Below are 5,507 nucleotides of genomic sequence, written 5' to 3'. Positions count from 1 at the left end.
AATGATCAAGTTTAAGACGGAGAATACCGGAAATCATTACTGGAGATAAATAACGAAGTGCGCGCCTTCACCGGAACGAGCTAAAAACACTACAGCCAACATGGGAGCCACTTACAAAAACAAAAAATCCTAGCTCATTTTTCAAAATAACAAGCCTGAAACTCTTTCTAAAGACTGTTGACATCTAGTGGAAGCCCTTGGAACTGCATTCTGGGAGGTATTCCTTTCATATTCCCATTGCCAGCCATTGTAATCAGTGGTGAGCTGAAAAAAACATTTCTGGATGGGTTGTCCTCGGGGTTTCGCCTGCCATATCAGTTCTGTTATACTCACAGACGTTTTTCTCACAGTTTTGGAAACTTTAGAGAGTTATCTATCCAATACTACAAATTATATGCACATCCTTGCTTCCGGGCCTGAGTAACAGGCAGTTTACTTTGGACACCTCTTTCATCCAAACTTCCGAATACTGCCCCCTATCCTGAAGAAGGTCACATAACAATGGAGTATGTATTACAATAGGAAATCATATCAAGTTGTCCTATATTCCCATACAAGGAATAGAGAATGCTGGTGCCACTATTCTGCCTTTTTTATGCAAAGGAGAGAGTTTGGTTTAGAAAATGGATGCAGATATTGACCCAGATTTTGGCCCCAGCTGGTATTAGTTGGTCATTGAGATGGATCACTAGTTCACAGACATTACTATACTGGAATATACAGTTGATGTCAGAAATTTACTTACACCTTAGCCAAATACATTTAAACTCAGTTTTTCACAATTCCTGACATTTAATCAGAGTAAAAATTCCCTGTCTTATGTCAGTCAGGATAACCACTTAATTTTAAGAATGTGAAATGTCAGAATTATTTATTTCAGCTTTTATTTCTTTCATCACATTCCCATTGGGTCAGAAGTTTACATACACTCAATTGGTATTTGCTAGCATTGCCTTTAAATTGTTTAACTTGGGTCAAACGTTTCGGGTAGCCTTCCACATCCTTCCAACAATAAGTTGGGTGAATTTTGGCCCATTCCTCCTCACAGAGCTGGTGGAACTGGGTCAGGTTTGTAGGCCTCCTTGCTCGCACACGCTTTTTCAGTTCTGCTCACAAATTTTCTTTAGGATTGAGAACAGGGCTTTGTGATGGACACTACAATACCTTGATTTTGTTGTCCTTAAGCCATTTTGCCACAACTTTGGAAGAATGCTTGGAGTCATTGTCCATTTGGAAGACTCATTTGCGACCAAGCTTTAACTTCCTGACCGATGTCTTGAGATGTTGCTTCAATGTATCCACATAATTGTCCTACCTCATGATGCTATCTATTTTATGAAGTGCACCAGTCCCTCCTGCAGCAAAGCACCCCCACAACATGATGCTGCCACCCCGGTGCTTCACAGTTGGGATGGTGTTCCTCGGCTTGCAAACCTCCCCCTTTTTCCTCCTAACATAACAATGGTCATTATGGCCAAACAGTTCTTTTTTTGTTTCATCAGACCAGAGGACATTTCTCCAAAAAGTATGATCTTTGTCCCCATGTGCAGTTACAAATCGTAGTCTGGCTTTTTTTTATGGTGGTTTTGGAGTTGTGGCTTCTTCCTTGCTGAGCTGCCTTTCAGGTGATGTCGATATAGGACTTGTTTTTACTGTGGATATAGATCATTTTGTACCCGTTTCCTCCAGCATCTTCACAAGGTCCTATGCTGTTGTTCTGGGATTGATTTTCACTTTTCGCACCAAAGTACGTTAATTTCTAGGAGACAGAACGCGCCTCCTTCCTGAGCGGTATGACGGCTGCGTGGTCCCATGGTGTTTATACTTGCGTACTATTGTTTGTACAGATTTGGCATTTGTAAATTGCTCCCAAGGATGAACCAGACTTATGGAGGTCTACAATGTTTTTTCTGAGGTCTTGGCTGATTTCTTTTGATTTTCCCATGATGTCAAGCAAAGATGCACTGAGTTTGAAGGTAGGCCTTGAAATACATCCACAGGTACACCTCCAGTTGACTCAAATCATGTCAAATAGCATTTCAGAAGCTTCTAAAGCCATGCCATCCTTTTCTGGAGTTTTCCAAGCTGTTTAAAGGCACAGTCAATTTAGTGTATGTAAACTTCTGACCCACTGGAATTGTGATTCAGTGAGTTATCAGTGAAATAATCTGTCTGTCAACAATTGTTGGAAAAATTACTTGTGTCATGCACAAAGTAGATGTCCTAACCAACTTGCCAAAACTATAGTTTGTTAACAAGAACTTTGTGGAGTGGTTGAGAAACAAGTTTTAATGATTCCACCCTACATGTATGTAAACTTCCGACTTCAACTGTAGATTTGATCCAATGAAAAGCATAGTTGACCGGGACATCACAATGAACAAGACCCATATTACAGTACTTCAAGGAAACATTCAGGAAATATGGAAAACATACACAAATCACAACATTTGGAAGCAATGTGATTTTACCAAAAAAAACACAAGGAAACCCTATCTTTATATGTCAGCTTTTCCACAAGCAGCAGTGAAATGAGTTTGAAAAGTATCGGTAAAAATTGATCATTTGAAATTGTTCACCTGAGATTTAGTTGATTCTGGTATAGAGTTTACTTTAGCAATAATTTGTGGATAATTGTGATACAAGGCTCTTGTTCATCAAACTATGCACTGAAAATCAATATAGCCAAGAGCCCCTCAAATTTTTCCTGATCATTATTACTGTACAAGGGCCATTTGGACTGATTTTGGGTACCTGGCATGTATCTGCTTTCCCCCAACAGTGTGACCAGGTATCCCAACTAGCCCTGTTAGACAGCACAATAATAGTGTGAACACAAACACCTATATGAATGATGCCCTACAATGAATGTCCAGCCAAGCTGCATTCTGTGAACCGAAGACTGCTATCACCAGCTGTTATCAGGGAATGGATTGAATAATGCCAAAGCAATTATATTGTATTCAAAACAATATTTAACTGCACAATTAACCATTATGCATTGAGGCGGACAGGATGTGTTGTCTCACTGTTATTGTGTCTCCTCGGCCTACGGACGGGGGTGAAATCTGCTGGGGCTGATAAGACTGAATGACGAGGCACTCTCCATTCACAAAATGTCTAATGATGTCATTATTAAGCTGTTTGAGATTGAAAACAGGGGAAGGCGGAGGGGGCCGGGGCAGAGAGGTCGGCAGGTCAGGGATCTTTATTTGGATAACTTCAGGATGTTTTTTCTGCCTCGTCGCAACATTGGGTTGGTCTCTTCCTTCCGGAAAAACAAATGACAAATAGAATACCAAGGTAAAACACAGGTGTCCTATCCTCTGCCAGTATCTATGTGTTTGTGTATATGTGGATATGAGAGAGAGTTTTTCATGTGTGTGTTCCGGCGTTTGTGTTCCGGCGTGTGTCTTTCGGTGAATGATTCACCAGTGAGTGTTTTGTAGCTGAAGAGGCTCAGCTGTACAGGAATTCGACCGTCTCAGCTTATCAGGACTCTCACCAGAGACGTGGAAGTAATTTTCCCTCCCAGCACTGCTGCAGACATCCCAGTGTTTTCTCTGCTCTGTCCCTGGGATTTCTCTGCTTTGTCTCCAGTGATAGGGACACCATAGTGGAGAAAACCCACATAAACCCCTATAGTACACAGACCACATTGGTACCAATGCCACCACGCACAACCAAACAAAACTAGCCTGAACACCTGACACCCCTCACCAAGTCCAATGCTCATCTCAGAAACCATCACCACACTTGCTGTTTCAACACAATTCTCCACAGAGAGATTAGGAAAACCTATCCCTGCCAGGCCCCTGAAGCCTAAAACAAGATTATAATGGAACGTGTCTTATCGGTATTGTTCCTGGGCAAAGTCCCCATGAGATTAACCTGCTATTCAAACTACTGTGTGAATAGGGAAAGCATCACCTACAGTAAAGTTAACGCGTGAGCGTGTTTGTCTAGCTGGTGTTAACATGATCCTGTAGGTTGTGAGGGAAGGAAGCGTGGTATCTCTACACTTAAGATTATGGACAAACAGGATGTTTGGTTGACACTGGGTTGAGAGCGATGTACAGTAGGTAGGGTATGATAACAAACTATTGGATGTGTGTGTGTGAAAAATAATAATATTAAAATAACCTTTGTGCCTGTGTGAGCACACACACACACAAAGGTTATTTTAATATTTTTTTATTTTTTTATTTAACCTTTAGTTAGCCAGGAAGGGCTCATTGAGATTAAAATCTCTTTTTCAAGAGCGCCCTGGCCAAGATAGGCAGCACCAAGTCATTACAAAAAATTACAGACAACATGAAAAACTACAAGTAATCTAGTAAAAACCATTGAATTCACAAGAGTATAACAACATAAAAAACAGCAAATTAAAAACATTGACAGGTCAGGGAATCAGCCACAAAATCCTTCATCAGTGATTTAAAAACATCAATCGGGACAAGTTCTTCCAGTTTAAAAGTATTTTGTAAGGTGTTCCAAGACGATGGCGCTGAGTACATAGAAGCCCTTTTACCAAATTCAGTGCGGACATTTGGAACAGTTAGCAGGATAAAGTCCAGCGAACGAAGACAGTACCCACCACATTTCTGAACAATAAAATGCCCAAATAAGAGGGTAGTGAAACCAAAATGGCTTTGTAAATTAAAGTATACCAGTGACTGAGCCTACGAGTGACTAGAGAAGGCCAGCCAACCCTGGTATACAAAGTGCAGTGGTGCGTAAGGGTTTTGCAGTTTAAAATAAATCTCAAAGTGCCATGGTAAAGAGTGTCAATTGATCGCAAACACTGAGCGGAAGCATTCATGTATAAAATATCCCCATAGTCTAGTAAAGGCATAAATGTAGCTGATACTAGCCTCTTTCTGGCTTCAAAAGAAAAACCGGCCTTATTCCTAAAATAAAATCCCAATTTCAGCTTCAATTTTTTTGTAAGTTGTTGAATATGCAATTTAAAAGAGAGGCCGTCATCAATTAAAATTCCAAGATATTTATATGAGGTTACAACCTCCATCTCCTTGTCCTGACAGGTAGTAATAGGTGAAAGGTTCAGAGGTCTATTTCTTTCTTTAGAAAACACCATTAGTTTAGTTTTGTCAGTATTGAGGATAAGCTTCAATTGACACAAGGTATGTTGAACAGTATAAAAAGCAGTTTGCATATTCTAGAAAGCTTTTGTAAGAGACGAGGCACAACAGTAAATAACAGTATCATCAGCATAAAAATGAAGTTGTGCATTGGACATTTTTGTCTAAATCATTTATATAAATAGTGAATAAGAGAGGACCAAGTACAGAGCCTTGGGGCACACCATTCAAGACAGACAATTTAACAGACATAAGCCCATCAAATTGAGTGCACTGAGTTCTATCAGACAGATAGTTAGCAAACCATGCAACTGCATGCTCCGAAATACCTATACTCGACAATCTCTGCCTTAGTATAGCATGATCAACTGTATCAAAAGCCTTAGAGAGATCAATAAAAAGTCA

This window comes from Oncorhynchus mykiss, chromosome 5, assembly GCF_057628025.1.
Source record: "Oncorhynchus mykiss isolate SJ-2025 chromosome 5, ASM5762802v1, whole genome shotgun sequence".
NCBI classification, from domain to species: Eukaryota; Metazoa; Chordata; class Actinopteri; order Salmoniformes; family Salmonidae; genus Oncorhynchus; species Oncorhynchus mykiss.
Note: the sequence above shows the minus strand (reverse complement) of the source record.